The following is a 23,217-nucleotide window of genomic DNA, read 5'->3' as shown; positions in this document are numbered from 1 at the left end:
GAGATGGCTGAACCGATTTCCACAAACTTAGATTCAAATTAAAGCTCTTAAGGGCTGAGGCCAGTATGTCGCGTAAGCCCACGCGCCTCGCTCTGCGTATTACATTTCTCTCCATGCTCACTCGCATATGTGCAAAATGACTCTCTCGGCCGGGCGCCCAAGAAAGTTTTGATATTTTCGGTTACAAGTTTGACTACATCACATAAAATCCAATAACGCTACCGCTTGTTTGGTAGCTTTTCTGATCCGATTTTATTCCTCTCTCATGTTTCGTTACGTTACCAGGAAACTGGAGCAGAAAAATGGCGCCGCCATAGAAATCGACTTTCATTCACAAAAATAACATTCACTTTATTTTTATCGCGACAACACCTATGTTTTTATTCACTAATCGCATCTAAATTAAACTGTCTAGACATTATCAGGATAGATTTTTGATATATGCTTTTAAGGCGAGATATTCAATGAACAAGTAGAAGGTTGCCGTTTTCAGCTATGCAATTCAGAAAAAAGACTTTCTCGACCTTAAGGTCTGAGGCCAATGAGTTTTAGGGTGTTTTAGAGGGTTATTTTCACGGTACAAATCTGATTTTCTCAGAAACGGTGACGAATATGAAAAAACCAATGAATCATTCTGAAATTTTCACAGAGTAAACTTAACTAGTTTTCTTAGATGACAATCTCTTAGAAAATTAGTTTAGTTTATTCTGTGAAAATTTCAGAATGATTCATTGGTTTTTTGATATTCGTCACCGTTTCTGAGAAAATCAGATTTGTAGCGTGAAAATAACCCTCTAAAACACCCCAAAACTCATTGGCCTCAGACCTTTAGGTCCCATACGAAGTTCCTGAGTTTCATTAGAATCCGACTACCGGTTCCGGAATTACAAGATGATATGCACCAAAAAAAGAAAAAACATGTTTCTAAGAGATGGCTGAACCGATTTACTTCCGGCTCCGGAATTACAAGGAAATATGTGTAAATTTATTGAAAAATACGCACTCAATTTTCTCGTAAATTTCTTAACCGGTTTTCACGAACGAAGAATTAAATAAAAGGTCATAAAATTATTTAAAAAATCCCCGAGAAGTTGATCCAGATTCGACTTCCGGTTCCGGTATTACAGTGCGATTAGTGAAAATTTTCAATTTCATGATTATTTTTTCACAAGCGATGGCGAAACAAGGTGAACATTTTTATAAAGTTTACTTTATTTATTTAAATTCATCTAGTTGGCAGATTTGGTTAGTTAGTGAATATATAAAACTACTTTGGGACTACTAGTCCTCGGTTTCCGCTTCCGAAAGCACCGATAATAGTGAAGTAAAGCTCCAAAAGCGCAGCTCATCTCGATTTCTCAGCAACAGTTTAACCGATTTTCACAAATCATGATTCAAATTAAAGCTCTCATTGTTTTTAAATATACTGAGCAATTTTATCCTAATCCGACTTTTGGTTCCGAAATTATAGGCCGATGAGCGTCAAAACATTCAAATCGTCATTCAAAATGACTATGCAAAAGTAATACGCTACGGTACGTGCGGCTTTGTTCCGTTCGCTGCGTGCTTTGTTCAATTTCGTATAACGTGCTGTGTTGCCACATTAAAATTTATATTTTACAGGTAAAGTGTGTTTAATCATTTAGTGCGACGATGCAAAACAAAAGAAAATTCTTATTAACTGTTTACAAATTGAAAAGGTTATGTTAGTTTATACCCAAAGAAAATTTCTTATTTTATTCAAGATAGAGAAAAAATTTTTTCACACAATCTTCTAGTGATATGTTTGAAATTAAAAGTAATATGAAATAAGGCATCATTACACCACTAGGTGGATTAAAAAAAGGTTTTTGGATGTAAATTTGCATGAACTGCAACGTCCATTTATGTAAATCATCATTAATTTTATTCTACATATACTGCCTATATTGGCATATCGCAGTATCATACTTGAATATCTGTCCCATGTAGAAATCCGACACGTTGGGAAATAAAAATTTTTAAAATTTTATTTTGTGTTCCGCTGAAAACCAGTTCTCAGTTCAACTTTCAGCCGCTTGTAATTTTTTTTGTTTTCATTTTTTCATTTCAAACCATGTAAATTTTAAATTGGACCATTTTTTCATGTTTTGCCTTTCTCACATAGAAATGTAAAATCCCAGGATACGTTAAATTTTGGCACTATTGCACAAAATATTTGTAAAACATCACGAATATTTCAATGTTACCTCAATGTTAATCTGCAGTTAATTGGACCGATACTCACATACATAACATTTTAGTGAACAAATCACAAATATTATTGTAGTTTCAGAAAAATAGGAGAGTAGGAATAAAAATTATTTCTCAAGCTTACTAAAAAAAAACAGTGGAAATCAGTATGTTTACTACCTGGTTTCGAAAAAGTGCAGCATCTGTTCTTTCATTTTCTTGGGTCACATTTTCAATAATACGACCGTTTCATCGAGGCGGGCATGATAAAAAAAAATTTAAGTTGCAAAACTCCATCCACGTTAATCACTGATCAAGAATTTTTACCCTATTCACCATATAGATTCTCGGTTGTCAAGATATCGTTTGTTATACCAGAATGATTTCAAAACAAACATCAATATCAACAACCACCAGTTTGATTGCATTTGAAGCCACAAAATTCAAATATTCCTGCCATTGACGTCTAAACATTCCTATTAATTAACCCCCGAAAGCTTCTTTCGGCAGAGAGCCTTGAAATTACAGTGCCAAAACAAAGCCGGTTCTCCTAGCTGAAACCAATAATAAGATAACCTACACAGAGGGCGGAAAAACCCATCCCCACATTCAGTTGTTAATTATAGATTTGATCTTTCTCATGTCACTTCGAAGATAGCTCGGTGGTGTACCTCGGTTGACTCACATTAGTCAGTCTCACTTGTTACGTACACGTGTAAATACAGATGTAAAAACATGAATAACTAACGGCTTGAGGCAAGAGCAATTATATACGACCAGATTCGCAAACACACTAGGATAGAGCGAAACCACAGAACAGGATCAGAAATCGACGCGTCAATGTTTATCAGATAAACGACCGGAACGATTGGAGAGCAGTTCGAAGAAATCATCTCTGCCACCAATGGCAATACAGCAAATGCATCACGCCGAGACTTGGTAAACACACGAGAGCACCAATAGCTGCAATCCTAAAAGGCATTGCTACCATTTAAGTCAGTAGCCATGCATTTTATCGCTTGGAGGTTATAGAATCGTTGCAATCCTGCGTTGAATGCACTTGTATCAACTAATAAGCAGGCAGATCTTTGTCATAAGCGACACTTAATCAGATTTTGCTTGGATCGTAACGTATCGTATGCTTCGATTTGGATTCCCGTCTCCGTACGGTGCAAATTGCTTCACAGTGACATCCAAACCAAAACCTAAATAGTGCAGTCTACCCAGAATGACATTTCATTATTTTTGTGAAAGAGACTCGGGAACCCTGCGAGAGCATACAACAATATCATCCGTCAGGACGTCGATTGGGAAAACGGGGAAAGCCGCTTATGTGTGTCATGTTCTGGATCTGTTGGTGTTCCGAACAAATCGAACGAAAACTACTGAAATGACATGACATGTCAAATTCTTCGCCCGGGGAATGGGAAATGAGCATTCATTTTCAGTACTCGCCTCACCCACCGGGTTTCTGTCAGAAGCTCAGTGTGAGGAGACTATTCTGAATACCGTGAAACTCGTTGGAAAGGGGGAAAATCAATTGCCTGCGGGAGCTCAATGTTCGGGCGATGAAGGCTTTAAAACATTGATAGCTTCTTCTGTGAATATTTAAAGTTGCCCTTTTGGTTGTATATATTCATTATTCAAACTTGTAACCGAATAATTTCTACTTGGATTTCTTCTATATGAAACGACCTGTCCTCTTGAAACAAACAAATAATAATATTGAATAAAGCACTGTAAGGCGAAGTAAAATAAAATAAATTGTAGAAATCAGCTTCAAATAGAGAATCATAATATCGTAAATTGGTAAGAAGTATATCGTAATGCAAATCAAGTATTATGAAACGAACTCAAATCATCTCTAGTGTAAAACTTTCAGTTCAGTTCAGTTTAACCAAGCAAGTCTCGTCTAGTCTTGTCCAGTCCTATAGAATCTAGTCAAGAAAGGATGCTTAAAAGCAGAATAAAAAGGAATTGGTACGCACAAAAGGATCTGTAATTTGTGATTCCTTAAATTTGAAAAATTCAGTTGCTTTTCAGTACTTTTTTTAGAATCCCAAAGTTACATCGTCAGATGGTTACATTTCTCCTGTCTGGAATTCCAGGCGTTTCGGAGAATTTGTTAGCTAGAAGACAAAGTCGATCTTGTTGGCAGTGTACCACTCCTAACTCGCATTGAGATAATGACAACTGGCAAAATCGCACTAAAATATGACTTATGCTTGTAGAAGAACTGCAATACACACTATCCAGGCTTTCTTCAATTTAAACCTAGGATGTCATTTTCGAGAATGTTACGTTTAAGTCCGTTTCCAAACCACAACTGCAAACCGCTTGCCAAATCTTCGTGAACTCGTCGGTTCCTAACACATCCCCACGTTAAGTCTCGATGAAAAACTTTTGACCGGTAAGCTACCTAAAATCGAGTTTAATATATGTTTCGTCATCGATCAAAGTGCAGTCTTTGTGTTCCGTCAAAACATGGACGTACAAGAGCCTTGCACAGCCTTGTATTTCGAATGTTGACGGCAGTATTTCGACGAGCACCTCAATGGCGATGTGGCGGAATACGAAAGTAGCGGCGCGGTAACGAACTTGGGAACGCGTGCGGAGGACGATAGACTGCCGGTCCCAGACCTCCAAGAAGTGGAGGAGGTGGTAAGCCGGTTGAAAAATAATAAGGCCGCTGGCGTTGACCAACTACCAAGCGAGCTACTAAAACACGGTGGTAATGCACTAGTGAAAGCACTGCACTGGGTCGTTACCAAGATCTGGGGGGACGAGGTTTTACCGGAGGAATGGATGGAAGGATTCGTGTCCCTTCGAAAGCACTGCACTGGGTCGTTACCAAGATCTGGGGGGACGAGGTTTTACCGGAGGAATGGATGGAAGGATTCGAGTCCCTTCGAAACTCGCAGAGGGCTACGGCAAGGTGATGGCCTTTCGTGTCTGCTATTCAACATTGCTTTGGAGGGTGTGATAAGAAGAGCGAGGATAGACACGAGTGGCACGATTTTCAGAAAGTCCGTACAGCTACTTGGTTTCGCTGAAATATTGATATTATAGCACGCAATTTTGAGAAGATGGAAGATACGTACATCGGACCAAAAACTGAGGCCAAGCGGATCGGACTAGACATCAATGTGTCAAAGACAAAGTACATGAAAGGCAGGGGCTCGAGAGAAGATACCGTCAGCGACCCATTACGAGTTCTGATTGGTGGTGATGAAATCGAAATTGTCGACGAGTTCGTGTAGTTGGGCTCACTGGTGACTGCCGATAATGACACCAGCAGAGAAATTCAGAGACGCATATTGTCAGGAAATCGTGCTTACTTTGGACTGCGCAGGACGCTTCGATCGAGCAAAATTCGCCGTCGTACGAAGTTAACTATCTACAAAAAGCTGATTAGACCGGTTATCCTCTACGGGCACAAGTCCTGGACAATGCTTGCGGAGGATCAACACGAACTAGGTGTTTTTGAACGGAAGGTGTTGCGAACCATCTTCGGCGGAGTGCGGATGGAAGACGGTACGTGGAGAAGGCGAATGAACCATGAACTGCACCAGTTGCTGGGAGGACCAACCCTCGTCCAAACGGCCAAGGTCGGGCGGTTACGGTGGGCCGGGCATGTTGTTAGAATGTCGGAGAACAACCCGGTTAAAATGATTCTCGATAACGGTATAAGAAGAAGAGGCGCGCAGCGGGCAAGATGGATCGATCAAATTGAGGACGACCTGCGGACCGTTCGCAGCTACCGAGGCTGGCGGCGAACAGCCATGAACCGAGTTGAATGGAGACGCCTCCTGTATACAGCAGAGACCCGCGTGGTCTACGACTGAAAGACTGACTGACTGACTCGGATGTTTACCGGTTTTTTTATTATTCAGTAATATAATTTTTTAAAGCTCTAATATGCCATAGATGGGTATAGGCAAAAATGAGGCAACGATCTTGTTAGTTCTAATGAAGATAGTGGACAGGGACTAGAGATCGGAAGAATCGAGCGGATGTTAGTGTCGAACCAGTAGGTAAAGAATATTTTTAGACACAGTTGAGAAATCGTCATGGAATATGGGGAATTTTCTTGCTGATATAACAGATTATACTTGTATATTAATGTGTTTAAGGTACTGATATATGAGAAGCATATATGAACTATCCCGACTCGCCAACACCTCCCGAACCGAAATCTGAGGCGGTCTACCTCGGGCCCTGAGACCACACGACATGCTCGATGTCCTGATAACCGTCGCCACAGGTGCAGAGCCCGCTCTCCACGATTCCGATACGCCGGAGATGTGCGTTGAATGTATAGTGATTTGACATGAGACGTGACACAACACGAGTGAAATCACGACTCACGTTCATCCCCTTGAACCAAGGTTTCGTCGATACCTTAGGGATAATGGAGTGTAGCCATCGACCCAGTTCGTCATTGCTTCATGAAGTTTACCAACTTTCGAGAGTTTTCCGACGAAAGATACTGAAAAAAATCATTTAAGCAGATTGGTCTTTCATAAATATCACCTTCTAATGCGCCCACCTTAGCCAATGAGTCTGCCTTTTCATTTCCCGAAATAGAACAATGCGAAGGGACCCAGACTAACGATATTGAATAAAACCGTTCAGATAAAGTTCTCAAGTGTTTCCGTATTTTCCCCAGAAAATATGGGGGATACTTTCCTGGGTTCATTGCCCCGAGAGCATCTATTGAACTCAGACTGTCCGTGACAATGAAGTAATGGTATTTGGGCAAGGTTTCAATGATCCGACGCGACGTAAACCGAAGCCGTATCGCTGAGTTTGTACGAAGAGGTGATGTTCTGATTGAAGATGCCGAAGCCTGTGGATTTGTGGATGTGTGATCCGTCAGTAAAAAACATCTTTTCACAGTTGACTGTTCTAAATTTGTTACTAAAGATATTAGGGCCCACTTGACGTCGCACGTAATCCGGAATTTCACGAATCTCTTCCTTCATGGATGTGTCGAAAAATACAGCAGAATCAAAAGTATTCAAGAAATGAGCACGGTTGGAAGCGAACGAAGAAGGATTAATATTCTGAGCCATGTAATCAAAATACAAGGACATAAAATGGGGTTGAGAGTTAGGCTCAACTAACCTTTCGAATCACCAGAGGACTCAAAATGCCGCATCGAATGAGAAAACGATATAAGAGATCCCAGAACCGGTTTTTCAATGGAAGAACGCCCGCCAGCACTTCGAAGCTCATCGTATAAGTCGATTGCATGCAACCCAAGGCAACACACAAACAGCGATACTGAATTCTTTCCAGCTTGAAAAAATGGGTGGTCGCCGCGGATCGGAAGCAGAAGCATTCATATTCCATTACGGATAATATCGTTGTTTGGTACAGTCTGATCATGCCTCCTGGGTGGGCACCCCACCATGATCCAGTTATTGTACGAAGAAAGTTGATTCTCCGTTGGTATTTTCGCTTCAGATATCTAATGTGACATCCTCAGGTGCCTTTGGAGTCGAACCAGACCCCGATATATTTAAACGTGAAGACCTGAGCTATGGTTTCAACCCCTAGTTGTAGCTGTAATTGTGCTGGTTCTCGCTTCCTTGAAAATACAACCTGCTCAGTTTTCTCCGTAGAGATTTCGATACCCATTTGAAGAGCCCATGTCGACAAGTTGTCGAGGGTATCTTGTAATGGTCCTTGGAGATCGGCAGCTTTGGGTCCTATAATGGCCCAAGTAACAATTTTTGTTACGCTAGCTTGTTTGTGACTAGTTTGCAACCAGATATTTGAGTGATTGTTACTAATATCTAACCACTTGCATGACTCAAAAAGCGCAGTTTCTATTAGTTGTTAGGTCGGCTAAAAATAAGTTGTCGTTACGTTGTAATGTCATACCGAAAGAACTTATTTTTTCATAACTTGAAAATAACTTGTTTTCAATTAAACTAGTTGAAACTTAGTCACCATCGACATTATAAACATTGAATGAATACAGAACACTTTTCTATCATCAATAAAAAAACAGAAGAGTACTTTAAATCACAAACTTGATACAAGGTACAAATTTCACAACGATTTTCAAACTGTCGAGCGGAATTAAATTTTACTTAACTGTTTTTTATGCGCCTTCAATCAATCTGTTTATAAAGATATAACAAAAAAACAGGAAAATAACACTATGTTCAGAATGCTCAAAATTATTCCAAGTAGAGTGATTTCTCATCATTTTTAAATCATATATCATAAGAATTATAATATTATCACAATCGATGTTCAATCCCTATATTATTTTCTTCGTGTATATGACAGTGCATAGAACAAAAATGACTATTCTGCCTTTCACTATTTTCGGCAAAAAGTAGTTTTGAAACAAGTATTATCCTGGTTTTATTTATGTTTCATACACTTCTTGAGACTCCATATTGTGTTCGCCATATTCGAGCCAACAAAAGTTGTTTTGTTTGCATTTTCGTTATCATAACGTTGGGAAAACCTACCGATAACTATCTGAATCAATGAAGAAATTATATGTTATAATCTTATAATATCTAAGTTATTACTACATCAATTCACAGTAACGATTTACATATACGCTTACGTATTTATAATGATTTCGCAACGGAAAATGAACCTTTTTTCAACTAGTAGCTAAAAGCATAGCTGTGATTAAAGATATGTTAGAATCAAGTAACGATAACTTACAAATGATAGTTAGTTCAATGTTTACGTTATAAAGAAACACTGCTGTCACCTTGTTTTAACCAGTATAACATAAAAAACATGTTCGTGCTCTTGTTGCAACACAGTTGGGTTAAGTGGTATCAAAACTAGTTACGGGTTGCTACTATTGAAGTCAAATAAACTTATTTTCAACTAGTAGCTAGAAGCATTGTTGTGATTAAAGATATGTTTGGATTAAGTAACGATAGCTTGTAAATTATATTTAATTCAATATGACACAAAGATGTTATTATTGGAAACCTAAATAACTATTTCGTAACTAGTTATGTTATGATGAAACATTGCTGTCACCATGTTTTAACCAGTATAACATAAAAAAACATATTCGTGCTCTTGTTGCAACATAGTTTGGACTTTGTCGTATCAGAACTAGTTGCGGATTGCTACTTGGGGGACACAACGCTGTCGTCGGAAAGTTGTCTTAGCCTGCAAGATGTGTTGATACATTCATCAATGTTGTTCACGTAAAAATTGTATAAAAGGGGGCTTAAGCATGAGCCCTGAGGAAGACCCATGTAACTGAATCGTATTGTCGACAAATCACCATGCGCGAAGTATATGTATTTCTCGGACAATAGATTATACAAAAAGTTATTCAAAACTGGTGAAAAACCATGCTGATGCAACTTCTCAGATAGGATATTTATGGAAACTGAGTCAAAAGCCCCCTTGATGTCTAGGAAAACTGACGCCATTTGTTCTTTACGAGCAAATGCCATTTGAATTTCTGTTGAGAGCAACGCAAGACAATCGTTCGTTCCTTTGCCCCTGCGGAAAAAAAATTGTGTACCTGAAAGCAATCCATTTGTCTCGACCCAATTGTCTAGACGGAATAGAATCATTTTCTCCAACAATCTCCGAATACAGGAAAGCATAGCAATCGGCCGATACGAGTTGTGATCGGAGGCTGGTTTTCCTGGTTTTGGAATAGTTATCACTTTCACTTGTCTCCAGTCATGTGGGACAATATCACCCTCAAGGAACTTATTGAATAAACTCAACAAGCGCCTTTTGGCGGGATCAGGCAGATTTTTCAACAAGTTGAATCTGATTCTGTCTAACCCCGAAGCTCTATTGTTACATGACAAGAGTGCAAGTGAGAGCTCTACCATCGAAAACGGTGTTTCGTTTGTATTTGGTGTCACGGCGCGGATGATCTTCTGTTCCGGAACAGAGTCTGGGCATACTTTTCTAGCGAAGTCGAATATCCAGCGGTTGGAATATTCTTTGCTTTCATTCGTGGTGTTATGATTGCACATTCGTCGGGCTGTGTTCCAAAGAGTTTTCAGTTTGTACCCTTCCCTGGCAAATCAGTTTCTGGACAAGCGTACTTTGTGATCTAAGGATTCTCGGTTCAATTTTCAGTCGATGGAGTTTTTTAATTTTAATGTTTATAGAAAGTTTTGATTCCGTTTTTTTAACAAAAACATAATACTGATGGACAATACGTGTTTTGGCCGGATAAAGCGTCATCGCATTGCACCAAAAAACACAATCGTTCCTAAATACCCATTCGATCCCATTTGTACTTAAAAACCACAACCCGATACATCTACCTCAGTGTCGCCTAATCGAAGATTTCTTCGGGGTTTTGAGCTCCTTGGTGTACAAAAATAACTGGAGAGCAAGGAATTGCTAACCGTTGATTGGTAGATTCAAGAGATGCATTCGCAAAGTTGACATGAAGGCCGTACCGCGCTCCTGTTCCGACATCAAACGGAAGCTTCGCCGAACATCCGATTACGGACCGATTTCAAATGTTCATTTTTCAACAATGGACAATGTATCTTTAATTTCAATAAATCAGATCTTCTCCAAGTATGTTTGTCTTTGACAGCTTGAGAAAGAAATTCCAAAATTTTAGTTGCCACTCGTTATTAAATTCCAACAGTACCCGTAAGCGACAGAATAATACAGCGTGAAATTCAACAAAAAAAAAGGCGGACGCATAATATCAGAGACATAGCCATAATGACGTGAATACGAATAGAATTGACCCACTTTCCTCACACTTTATAATATTTTTAGTTTATCAATTGTGTAAATTATATCAGCATTCAAATCAATTTGAAACGTTACCAATGTAAAATATGGCCTCAAATATTTAAGTATCAGCTCCTCTGAATATGGCAGCGAGGGAAAAATGGACTTTTTCTAAAAAGAACCGATCATTGAATAGCATCGATATTTCACAATGTTTATGATATTTTTCCTGAATGCGCATTCCTGGATTTTAAATATGAATACTGAGTCTGGATGTGGGACCAAGATTTCGAAGCTGGATTCGGAATTTTGGATCTGAGCTCGATACCTATAACACATCACACCAATAAGTCGTGTGATTAACTAATAAAAATATATTGTTTTACCAAAAATCAATATTATTCATCAATGTAATGTCCTTCAAGAAGAATACAATCATTCTAAAGCTTCTCTAATTTCTCGATTCCTTGCTTGTAGTAAGAATTCAGTAATTGCTTCTTTATTTGAGTTAAATGTTTTAGTGGCGAACATTTTTGCCTTTCTCATATGGAAAAGTTATGCAAACACTGTGAAAACCGATTTTTGAACCGAAGCTCGGAGGAGCGACTTAGTTCGTCGTCGAGTACGCAAAATGTCTGTATGTGTGTATGTATGTATGTAACATTTTTTGCACTCACTTTTCTCGGAGATGACTGAACCGATTTCCATGAATTTAGATTTAAATGAAAGGTCTTATAACCACACACAAAGTTCCTGAATTGTATTCGAATCCGACTTCCGGTTTCAAAATTACAGGGTAATATGTGCAAAATATATAAATAAGTACACTTACTTTTCATAGAGACAGCTGAACCGTTTCTCACACACTTAGATTAAAATGAAAGGTACAATTGTCTTATACAAAGTTCCTGAATGTTATTTTGATCCGACTTCCGGTTCCGGAGGATGATTAGTGAAAAAATTATTATTTAAAATTACTTCCTCATTTTTCTCAGAAATGGCGTGACCGATTTCAACAAAATTAGATTCAAATGAAAGGTATCATAGTCCCATACAAAACTGCCAAATTTCATCCGGATCCGACTTCCGGTTTCGAAACTATATGGTAAAGTGTGTTAAAAATTGGATACCGTTACTTGAAGCGGTGCAACAAAACACGTAAAAAACTCTTAACTTGTCTCGAAACAATTCCAATCGGTAGTCATTGACAATAGACGGCCAAATATTAATTTGGCTTTCCTTGTTCTTGAGTTTTTGATGAACGACCGAAGATTATTGCCATGGACACAAAATGGATAACAGTCTCTTTTCTCGAATCAACTTCGAGTATACCGGTTCCCAGATTCCGATTTCGGAAGTACCTCTTTTCGTTACCTCAGAGATGGCTTAACCGACCTGAGTACTTTTTCACTGTATAGGTTATACTAGTTTATGGACAAACCTTTCTGTTTTTCAAGAATCAAAGAAAATTATTTTGAAGAATACCACACATTTATATATGAGAATATGTGAGATATGAGAAAGGCTTCATTTCACCACTAGATGGATTAAAACAGGTTTTCTTTTTTTTTTTAGATCAACAGTCAGTAGTGACTGGAGGCCAGATTTGGACTATACGACGAATGAAGAAACAATTCGCAATATAATTTGTTCAGTTTGAATATTGTTTCCTTCGACTTGTGAATCGGGGCATTGTCTTCGTAAAAAAACTGTATTTTTTTATTTTTGCATTCAAACAATCTAACAACGCAATATAGTATTCGTTATTGATTGATTTTCCTTTCTCAAGATAGTCGATAAAGATTATACAATCATGTGCATCCCAAAACACTGAAACCATAATCTTCCCAGCTGTTTGTTGTACTTTTCGACGCTTCGGACGTGGTTAACTGACAGAAGTTCACTCAGATAAGGATTGTTTTGATTTCGGAGAGGAGTGATGGATCCATGTTTCATCCATTGTCACATATCTACGCAAAAAAATCTGATTTATTACTTGTAAGCATGGCCAACCACTCCTCTGAATCATCAATACTTTGAGAAGAGCTTTCTCTTTATAAAATATTCATGCATAATTCACATGCATGTAGACACACTGCCTTCGGATATTTTTGGTCTCAGCTATCTCACTCAATGTCAATCTATGATTAGATTTAACCAATTCATGACTTTTTTTGAGTAACCACCTCGATTGGACGACCAGAACGTTCATCGGTGTCTGTACGACCACGTTTAAATTCAGCAAACCAATTACAAATGTTTCTTTTTGGATATCACTTGTGTGGTATTTTTTTCCATCAAGAAGAAATTAAAAAATAACACACGAAATTGTTTTGAATCTATTGTTAATAATAATAATAATTAATTTGCTTAAATGGGTGTCACTTTTTTCTGACTAATCGAAGTGTCATGAGTGTGAAAACACATAATCTTTTCAAAGTTGGTGCTTCATACACGTCATATAGATTTGAAAACGCTATCTGTGTGTCAGTCACACGACTTATTGAGTGATGTGCAAGATTCTGAACATGAGCTCTTGAACCGCATTCTGAGCTTAGATTCTGGACCTTGATTCTGAAAATGTTTTTTTGTACCTGATTTCTGAAACTTCATTCGAATTCTGAGCTTCCCAACCGAAATGACGCGCTTTCGGTAAACTGGATCAAATGTCCTGCTTAGTAAGCTGCACAGAATATTTTGTCGCACACTTCATACAAATCGTCATCCGAGCACTAGAAAGGCAACACGTGTCATTAGTATTCTTCTTTGAAGCCCGTCCATATCAAAGATTTTAGAAAAGTTTAGTTTGTGTTGGTTTGGATTATCTTCTGCTATTTTTATAAATTTGATTAAATTTTATTATATATTGCTGATCATTTCTTCAAAAGTATGCAGAAAAAAATATTTTGTTACATTAAATGCAATAAGAGATAAAGAACTTATCAAAGTAAAGTAAGATGTACTCACACGTCAGCTAACATTAGAAACGTCTAACTTGAACCGAGAATTATTAGTTCACGAAGTACGATCGTTTATCGACTCTTACAGGAAATCTACCGAATAGAGCCAGTAGATCCTACTATAACTAATGGTTTTCGTATATTGACTGCTGGAGGTGAGATATATGGGGGTACTGTTACCCTATAATGTCTATAGTATGAAACTAGTTTTTCTGATTTATTGAGAAAATGCTATATGAATGATGACCAAACAAACTCACTTCCTCCGTTGCATATCGGACTTCGAGGTGACTTAACCGATTTTCCTGAACAGAGATTTCAATATGACGATTTCGAAAATCTCATGAAACTGTTTCTAGTAGTGTAACAGATTCCATGATATATTCCATGGAATGCATCCCAAAATGTAATATTTTGACATACTATCATTAGACTAACGAAAAACAAAACATAATTTTCTGGAATAATGCTGGATGCCAGAGTGAGTCATTGCAACTATGGAGCATTTTAAAGTTATTTCCAATGTTCCAAAGCATCATCCATCTTCCGTAGTTTGACCAATTGTTGAAAAAACAAACAAAAGCCGCACGTGACTAAAAACCTGCCAAGAGCCCATAAATTTAAAATCCCACTCATAAAACAAGCTGACAAATAGCCAAACCTCCCGACACCAGTGGGTATTGTTCAAATATTGACTGCAGTAGGCAAACGATCGATGATGGGCTTCATCCGTTCGTTCGGTCCGTCGACATGCGAAAATAGCCCCCACTCCCCACTTCCACCAGCTTCGGCATATTTTATAAATAGTGGTGTTAAAAATTGTTTTGAGATACAATAATAATTTCATTATTCAACGCCGCACAATGTATCTATCGGTAAAAGTTTCTGGGTGAACCACTCGGGTTGTTGAATTTTCCGGACACAAAAGACCACTCAGCCACTGCTCCCAGCCAGATCAGATTCCCACAGGCCCCCGGGAGCCATAATTCATATTATTTCGATGTGCATTTTTGTGCATCGAAAAGTTACATAACAATTATTGTCCGGTCGTTGATTTATAGCTGGCTTACCATGACACCGTGGTTCGATCGGAACTGACTATTGACTATTTTCCATTTTCAATTAAACCGATGCACTCTGTACCAACTGCATAGAACATGAAAAGTGACAAATCAAAGGATAATTTCAAGAACAAGACAATTTCGCGGTACCTTCCATGTATAATAACATAATAACAAATCAAAAACTATACACAATACATTAGTAGACTTCGCGCCTTTTTCTCGAAATTTAGTTTCAAAGTATGTTGGGATTCGATTAGATTAGCAGTCTTTATGAGGCACAATTTCATACGTCATATAATACTAGATAATTCACATATTAACAGGGCCGTCGAGAGGGGGGGGGGGGGGGTGATAAGTGATTTTTGTTTATAAAGTTTTTAATAACTATTCCAGGTATTGTCATCATGCCAAACGTTTCCAGCGGCAGCAGGCCCCCGATATAATCGACCAGCAACTAAAACAAATTGCAAATTGAAACAGTTTTGAGCCAAATTAAGAATATTTTTTCCGTGAATTGTATCGTCGATCTAGACGACGATATGAAACTTTAAACACACTTGAAGCAGTGATTCCGGAGCCGAATGTCGGATCCGGATGAAATTCAGAAGTCATTTATGAGAACTTAAGACCTTTCAAAGGACTTTATTCGATTCTACGACGCAATGTATAAAAAAAATATTTGTTCTTTTTTTTACTTACTTACTTTACTATCAGGCGTCTTTTCAAAATTTCCCTTGTACAAGCATGAGTAGAACTTAATCGAAAATATCTCTTTTTGTATTTAATGCAGCAATATAATTTTACCTCCATCTCATCGGAAATATGGTCATCTATTCATGATAAAAGTTGCAGTAGTTTGCGATAACCACCAATAACTTAAAATTAAGTTATCTCAAATGTTTGATATGAACGAGCATTAGGTGAAATTCAGTGCCAAAATGAGGCGCGTTAAATTTCAAACGCATGAATGGAACGAATTTTCTCACAAAGCGTATCGTTCAAAACCGATATTTTCAGTGGTTGAGTACAGTGGGCTTGCCCCATGTTTTATTATTGTTTTATTTATGAGTGAGTCACATTTATGCAAGTTATTTAAGACGGTTTGGTTAGTGTACGACTGGACAATGCGTAATTCAGGCCCCAATGTAATTCTTAGCCTCTTGTCCAGTAACCCTATCCCTACCTCCCCGCGGTGCCGGCTGGGGTACGAGTAACCATAGAAAAGATCGGGTAACCCACTCCGGTGGGACCTTGGTAGTATGCTGACAGAGAAGGGGAGGGGGCTTGCTTTTTCTTTACAGAGAGTGAGCCTACCCGAGCGTCTGTTCAACATGTTGGGGCGGCTCGAGACAGCGTCTGTTCTTCATGTTAGGAGTGGCTGATTACCGTCCTTGTGTCAGTGTGAGACTCTAAACAGTGCTGACACGATGGCCCTCCGGCGAGACAGGAGGTTAGTGCAGGCCTAACAAGCCGCCCGGAAAAAGGAAGTTACGAACAATCAAGAAAGAAATACGACTCGGAGTAATCGGCAAAGACCTACGGGACGAACTACGGACTACGATTGAAAATTGGCACATAGAACTGTAAATCGCTTGGCTTCCCTGGGTACGATCGAATGCTGCATGATGAGCTTCAAATCCGCGGCTTCGATATCGTAGCACTGCAGGAACTTTGTTGGACGGGACAGAAGGTGTGGACAGAAGGCATCGAGCAGCTACCTTCTACCAGAGCTGCGGCACAACCAACGTTCTAGGAACGGGATTTGTAGTGTTGGGCAAGATGCGCCAGCGCTTGATTGGGTGGCAGCCAATCAGTGATAGGATGTGCGTATTGGAGATCAAGGGTCGTTTATTCAATTACAGCATCACTACCCACATGAGACGAGACGTGCACTGCCCACATGAGACGAGACCCGAGGACGAGAAGGAAGCATTTTACGCGCAGCTGGAACAGCTGGAACGAATCACGGAGGGATATAAAACTCGTCATCGGCGACATGAATGCTCAGGTAGGCCGGGAGGCAATGTACAGGCCTGTGATCGAGCTGGAGAGCCTGCACGCGGCAACAAACGACAACGGCCAACGGTGCGTGAATTTTACAGCCTCCCGAGGAATGGTAGTTCGAAGCACCTTCTTCCCCTGCAAAGATATCCACAAAGCCACCTGGAGATCACCTGATCAACATACGGAAAATCAAATCGACCACGTTCTCATCGACGGGCGATTCTTCTCCGACGTCATCAATGTCCGCACCTACCGCAGTGCCAACATTGATTCTGACCACTACCTTGTTGCAGTTTGTATGCGCTCAAAACTATCGACGGTGCACAATATACGTCGCACAGGAACGCCGGGATTCAATCTCGAGCAGCTACGTAGCGTCCGTACTGCAGAGGAATACGCGCAACAACTGGAGCAAGTACTACCAACGAAAGAGCAACTTGGCGCGGCGACTCTTGAAGACGGCTGGAGGAACATAAGATCCGCCGTGAGTAGCACTGCTTCAACCGTACTAGGTACGAGGTTATCGAATCGAGGAAATGACTGGTTTGGCGGCGAATGTCAGCAGTTGGTGAAAGAGAAGAATGAAGCAAGGGCGAGGATGCTGCAACATCGCACTAGAACGAACGAGGAACGATACAGACAGGCACGGAACAGACAGAACACAGTTTTCCGGAGGAAAAGCGCCACCAGGAAGACCAAGATCGCGAAGCGATGGAACAGCTGTACCGCGCAAATGATACACGGAAATTCTATGAGAAGGTGAACCGCTCACGTAGAGGCTTCACGTCACAGGCCGAAATGTGCAGAGATACTAGTGGTAACCTTCTCAAGAACGAACGTGAGGTGATCAACAGGTGGAAGCAGTACTATGACGAGCATCTGAATGGCGAAGCACACGATACAGAGAACGACACAGGAATCAATCTGGGTGCACGCTCAGCCGACGACAGATTCCCAGCACCTGATCTGACGGAGATAAGTGAGGAGATCGGCAAGCTGAGGAACAACAAAGCCGCGGGCAATGACCAGTTACCAGGCGAGCTGCTCAAACATGGAGGAGAGGCACTGGCTAGAGCGCTACACTGGATGATTTATAAGATTTGGGGGGGAGGAAATTCTACCGCAGGAATGGATGGATGGAGTGGTATGTCCCGTCTACAAAAAGGGCGATAAGCTGGATTGTTGCAATAACCGCGCAATCACATTGCTGAACGCCGCCTACAAGGTACTCTCCCAAATCCTTTGCCGTCGTCTATCACCAATAGCTAAGAAATTCGTAGGGCCGTACCAAGCGGGATTTACTAGAGCCCGCACCACTGCGGATCACATATTAGCGAGACAAGTACTCCAGAAGTGTCGTGAATACAACGTACCCACGAATCACCTACTCATTGACTTCAAAGCGGCATACAACACAATCGATCGAGAACAGCTATGGCAGATCATGCACGAATATGGTTTCCCGGATAAACTGACGCGATTGGTCAAAGCAACGATGGATAGAGTGATGTGCTACGTCCGAGTACCTGGGACGGTCTCGAGACCTTTCGAATTTCGGAGAGGACTACGGCAAGGTGATGGACTCTCTTGTATCTTGTTCAATATTGCCTTGGAAGGTGTGATTTGAAGAGCGATTATCGACACGAGTGGCACGATCTTCCGAAAGTCCGTACAACTTTTTGGCTTCGCTGACGATATTGATATTGTGACACGTAACCTTGAGAAGATGTCGGAAGCATACATCGAACTGAAAGCTGAAGCTAGGCGTATTGGACTGGCCATAAATGATTGGACGAGCATGTCATAAGGATGTCGGACGACAGCCCAGTAAAAATGGTTCTTGAATCTAATCCGACTGGTACAAGAAGAAGAACAGCGCAGCGAGCAAGGTGGAGGGTGATCTCCGAAGCCTTGAGTGGCTGGCGACGAGCAGCCATGGACCGAGCTATGTGGAGACGGGAGCGGGTCATTTCGCCGAAGCACAAAGCCGCCGAGGCGACGCCAGCTGAGTTGGCCGCCGACCCACCGTCGGAAGGGGCGGCCTCTTGCATATAAACCTGTAACCGCCAAGTTTGCCCGGTCTACTCATAAATAGGTTTCTTTGCTTTTATTAGGTCCGAACGAGCGGTAGCGAGGTCTGACAGCACACGAACCAGAACGATGTTACGAATCCGTATTAGACATTTTTTTCATTTTCACTCAGTAAACGGAAAATACCACATACACTTGTTTGGTAGATACACCTATGAAATTTTTTCATAAATACCTATGCAATTGCTTTGATTCTTAGTAACTGATATTCAACAAGTTTTCTTGGGAGCTCCGTTGTGATGTTCATGAATCAATTAACGCTATCATCTTTCATTTGTCTTTATTTTAAATCAACTCCTATTATGATATTCGAACAATTGCAGGATTCGGCGAAATGGCCCTAAAGCTTAAACGTTATTATGATGATTTCTTAATTTATATAAAAAGTTGTAAAAGTTATGTTGATTTCTTAATTTATGAAGGAATTTGAACATCTCGTGTTCCGGTTCATAATCATACCGTTATAATTATGCAAGTGACGCATTGAAAGTTGACAAAAATCACACAATCAATCAAATAGTACGTGCGATTATCGATTTTATTCGTATTCACGTCATCCAGTTATATCTCTGACATTACGCACCCGCCCTTTTTACTAATCATCATGAGATCTCGGAACCGAAGGTCGTATCAAGATATCATTCAATAGCATTCTAAGATATTGTAGGGCATTTCATTTGAACCTAAGTATTTTCTGAACGAATTTCATGAGAAGATGCAGAAAACGATGTTTGGGTTTGTTCTAAAATCCAAGATGGCGACTTACAGTGTATTGATATTCCTTAAAAATCCTTACCATATGGGTATTTTCGAATAGGATTTGATGAGTAAATGTCGGAAAACGATGTTTGAGGTTTCTGATTTCCAAGATGGTTCTTCAGGTTGTTTCTCGATATTCCTTAAGAACCTTTACTAATTGAATATTTTCGGAAAGGATCTGATGGATAGATGCTCAAAATCTGGAAGCGATAACTAACTAATATAACTAATATAAATAAAAACATATCAAGACCACGTCACACACATTGACTTGAAGCAAAGGGTCACTTTTAAATATTAGATTAAGAATTTCAGTTGTTCAATAAAATATTGAAATTTTATGATATAGCAATTATAACAATAAAAAATTATATTGCAAGGCACTCGAACAAGCTTTTTAGTCGTCTACTCGTTATTATTTATGTAGTATAATATTCAAACAATATCGATGAGCTGGTGTTCTCTAGTAAAAAAGCGATTGCAAAAATCGTTGTCTTAAGCACATCGAAGTCATATCGTAATGGTTTTCATAGTATATCCATACACCTAAACACACAATATTGATTTTTGAAACGCGCTCAAACATCATTTTCCGGCTTCTAATTATCAAATCTGATCCGAATATACCCATATTGTAAGGGGATATCAATGAACCGGGAATCGCCATCTTGGAATTCAAAATCACCTCAAACATCGTTCTCCGACATCTTTTAATCAAATCCGTTTCGAAAATACTCATATTATAGTAGTTTCCATGGAATATAAATGAGCAGGAAATTTTTTTCATTGTATGCAAAAACCTCATGTTACGGAGTAGTTTCGTAAAAATAGTTTACGCTATTTGAGATTTGGTCGTAAAAACAGTTACGTAAAAAGCGGTAACGTAAAAAAGTATTCGTAAACGGAGGTTTGGGTTTATATTTACAAAATAATTACAGATATCCTTTTCTTTCTTGTTTATTTCTGAGGTTAACGGTGTTAACGGTTTGTAGGAAGATTGTGGTTTTTTACATATCGATTTTAAAAACCAAAAACAATTTTTTTTCATTTTAAAGTTCCATTTGCAATTTTACCTATTTCATTAGAATGAAATATAAAATATTGATGAAAACAAGACTTCTGACACGTTCAGCTGTTATTCAAATACTAGTGGATAGATTGTCATGAAATTTGGTATTTGGCCAACAAAAATATAGACGGTTCACGTCTTTTCACGTCTTTTCTGTGAAAGGCCCGGGACTTTTCATTACATGTAGTTTTGAAATCATTGAGAAAAATGCTTTCTATGTGTTTTTCTATTAAAGTACACTTTTCTTCAATACAGAATCAAATTCAATGTTTTATGAATTGTGAAAAATGATTATGGTTTGGTTTGGATTCCCGAAAAAAAACTTTCTGTTCTATCGTTCAACAGAATAGATTCGAATGTAGTACAAAGCATCATTCGTGAAAAAATATCGAGAAATAGGCCGGTGAAATCATTATTTTATTTTTATTTTTGGTGATTGTTCAAAATCAAAACTACGATTTTTCACGTATAAATCCGTCATTTTGTAGCTGTAAAACCTTCCTAGAGTATCAAACAACGAAAAAAAATCGTTGGGTTTTAGTAATTTACAAGTAGAACGTGTGTGAAACCTTGAAAAAAATGGTGATGTAGTTTTTGAATGACAATAAACACGGACATCCAAAACCTGCATTCGAGAAAAACACGTTCAAAATTTATTGTCTATAAAATCGAAAATTGTCTATCTTTGCATTTTGTTATAACAAACATTTCAAGAATGTTTTGTCAAATTTTCTGGTCAATCGAAGCAGAACTTTTGAGCCTGTGAGCCGAGCTCTTGTCTCATCGCAGTATGAAATAAGGAAAGATAAGGGCCCATAAATTCCAGAGTTTTTCTTCCGATAGGCTTGAAAATTTGACAAAATATTTTTGAAATGTTTTGCTTTTAGTAAATAGTGAATGAATTTTCAAAAACGTTAGACCCTTCCCGGCGATTAATACAGATGCCGATGGTGACGGTTTCCGATAGAGGATTATTTTTGGCTCATGGCACTGATGAAAGTTAAATGCTCGGAAGATATCAAGGTATGACAAATATGTATATTCAACATGTGCTACTATTCTAAAAAACTTCAGTGAGGTGAATTGATAGGAAAAACAGTTTGCGATACCAAGCAACTTTAAGCTCCAGGAAAAATGAAAGAGACAATATCATCGAAGTATTCTATGATTCAGAATGGTGTTCCAGCCTTTCATAGATTTCTTTATGTAGAGTGAAATGCAGCTTACCGATTGAACACCGGTGTCCGTTTCCCTTGTGTGGATGTAAATGATGCCGACTGGTCCACAGCAAAGCGTCCGGTAGACGTGTAGAATGGATGCTTATCCCGGCAACCGATTGCTGTCGCCATACACCTTTCTTCTCTCAGACACAACAACGATTAATGTGGTCCTCTGAGTACGGCAAGGATTAGCTTCGCTTGGTCGTACTCATTCCAATCGCTTATTAGCTATGGAAATGGAATCCTTTATCAGCATTACTGTGTGGTGTAACAACTGGAACATGTTTTAAATCATTCAACTCGCGTTAGGCCATGCATCTTCTAGTTCAAGAGTGAGTGTGTCACTCAATAGAATAAACAGCTTCGGTTCAACGAAGACGAGGAGCTTGTTCTATCCGAAGACCCTGTATACTGTCGGAAGAATTTCTACTACATGTGTGAACGAGCAAATGTGTTTAAGTTCAAAGGTTAATTGCTGTCGTGCAAACACGGAGTGGGAGGCGGCAGTTTCACCGTAAAATGAATCTCTTTGAAGTGACCTCTTGCCATACGATTTGAACTCACACTCATTCCTAGTCGGCTGCAGCCGAAAGTAACTGCAGCTGTTGGGACTGAACTGCAAGAATTTCGCAATTTATATTCCACACATTCCCAACTAAACTTTGGTTGTTTAACTTTATCCTCAAATGTACACACACACATAGATACCTGTCTCGTATCCTCTTGGCTTCGAGTAACTTCGTCTTTCATGCATGAGGTACTTCGATAATCTTTCACTGACCAACAGACAAACTTCCCCCACCTCTGCGCTCTAGAAACTTTGAAATCACGTGTTTACCATTCAGTTTAGTAGCAAGCAAAATTATTCACTCAGTGCGCCTTACATGCTGAACATTGAACTGGACAAAAATATTTTATCACATGAGGAAAGGTACCGTACAGTTACAGTAACCTTGCATCTTTGACGTACATACGTCTTACTTTTTACTATTGGACGCCTTTTCAAAAGATATAGTCGACTTTTAATGACTAGCGATTTTTTATATCCACATTCAGTGGACCAGACGCATTGTAGAGCAGAAAACCACTTGACACTGTTTAATAACAAAGAAATATTTTTG

General features: G+C 39.2%; 1 protein-coding gene across 2 annotated transcripts in view; it reads right to left on the bottom strand.

Annotated features, from left to right (window-relative positions):
• LOC131425264 (carbonic anhydrase-related protein 10) overlaps nt 1-23,217 on the bottom strand; it is a 236,478-nt gene that overhangs the window by 109,898 nt on the left and 103,363 nt on the right. The window contains exon 1 of one of the 2 annotated variants that reach the window (XM_058587011.1): nt 22,104-22,252. The exons of the other annotated variant lie outside the window; for it this stretch is intronic. The gene's annotated coding sequence lies outside the window, so the exon portion shown is untranslated. Of the gene's footprint in view, nt 1-22,103; nt 22,253-23,217 lie in introns of those variants that run through there. 2 annotated transcript variants of the gene reach the window in all.

This window comes from Malaya genurostris, chromosome 1, assembly GCF_030247185.1.
Source record: "Malaya genurostris strain Urasoe2022 chromosome 1, Malgen_1.1, whole genome shotgun sequence".
Taxonomy (NCBI): domain Eukaryota; kingdom Metazoa; phylum Arthropoda; class Insecta; order Diptera; family Culicidae; genus Malaya; species Malaya genurostris.
This window is presented reverse-complemented; position numbering and strand designations above follow the sequence as displayed.